We start from the raw sequence: 1,410 nt of genomic DNA, 5'->3' as shown, positions 1-1,410 counted from the left end.
GAGTTTCTTAGAGGATATGTATAGCAAGGTAGCAAATGAGGGCCCAAAACTATTCTTCTAAGAAATGCAGTAATGTATCATCCACAAGATCAAGATTGAATCAATGACAGTCACTACTTTGCTATGGCAAGGTGCTTGTTCTTTATGTATAATGAAGTAGTGACCTATTGACACGTGTCCTCAGTTGCCGATGGGTCTAGATGGAAGTGCCATCAAGGAAGGAGCTATTTATGTGGTAATTTTTCATTGGATTTATTGGCCAACTTGTCAACTAGAATGCCAAGTTGTCTTTTCTACATCCCTTGATCATAGGATTTTTAAAGAGATTTAAATGCCGAAGGTGGTGCCACTCTATGTATTGATTAGACATGAAAGCTTCACATGTGAGGAAAAATTGAGTATAATATAGAATGTCTTCTCATTTCCACCTTATGAAAACAAAGATTTCGATCCTTTCCAAGAAGAAGTAATTACTAAGAAGATCATGCTAAATTTGGCAAGATTGTGAAACAACTGGTTCATGTAGAAGTTGTAGAAATATAGAGAGAACAAGAGTGGAATTCAAGTAAGTGGTTACAATATCATCTCTGTAAGTTTTTTTAGTTTTGCAAAGCATAATCTAAGATGCCTCCGAAGAAGGGATTTTCAGGTCAAGAAAATTATTTGGATAGAAATGTACATGATGATCTGCTTGAGTTACTTCCTGAGTCTAATATTGAAATAGTACAAGTTAAGAAGTTGACCTCATTAAACCCTACATTGAGGATAGTAGATGGATTGTTTGATAAGGGTAATTGGGTGTGGGATGCTCATACCTCGCAAATTGGTTTAAATTTGTTCAAAAAATGGTTTGCAGAGAGGAAACTGTTTGATCCACATGCTAATATATGAAATTTCAACCTAGGAAAGCTAGTGGTCCGCAGTGTTTTAATGGATTATGTTCTCCTTGAGGCCATGGTAAATAATTATGATCAAACGACTAGGGTAGTTAGAAGAGTACATGGTGAAATTATAATAACCATTAGTCCAGAAGAGATTAGGGAAGTTTTTCATTTAGGACCTCTCACTAGGTATCATGTGCCCATTAATTTGACAGATTTAGAAAAAAAAATGTCAAAGAAGGATATAATTAGAAAAGGTGCACTAAAGGCCCACATTGGCTGAATTAGACCCCTACCAAGAATAACATTATCCTCTAAAGAACCTTTCAAGAAAATATGCTTCAATGCCAAGTCAGTAGACTTATACAGGACCCTGTGCAGAGTTTTTGGAGAGCGTGAAGAAGATTTTATCCCTGTGAGTTTCATGTATATGATTACTCAAATCTCCTCTTTTGGCATGGAAATAATTTATGATTTTTCTTCTTACTTGGCCAATGAGATTCATAGTGAATTGGTTGGGAATGCCAAG

The sequence above is a fragment of the Cupressus sempervirens genome, chromosome 4 (assembly GCF_028749045.1).
Source record: "Cupressus sempervirens isolate cs-2001-9-10 chromosome 4, ASM2874904v1, whole genome shotgun sequence".
Taxonomy (NCBI): Eukaryota; Viridiplantae; Streptophyta; class Pinopsida; order Cupressales; family Cupressaceae; genus Cupressus; species Cupressus sempervirens.
The sequence above is the reverse complement of the archived record's forward strand: the minus strand, read 5'-3'. Positions refer to the sequence as shown.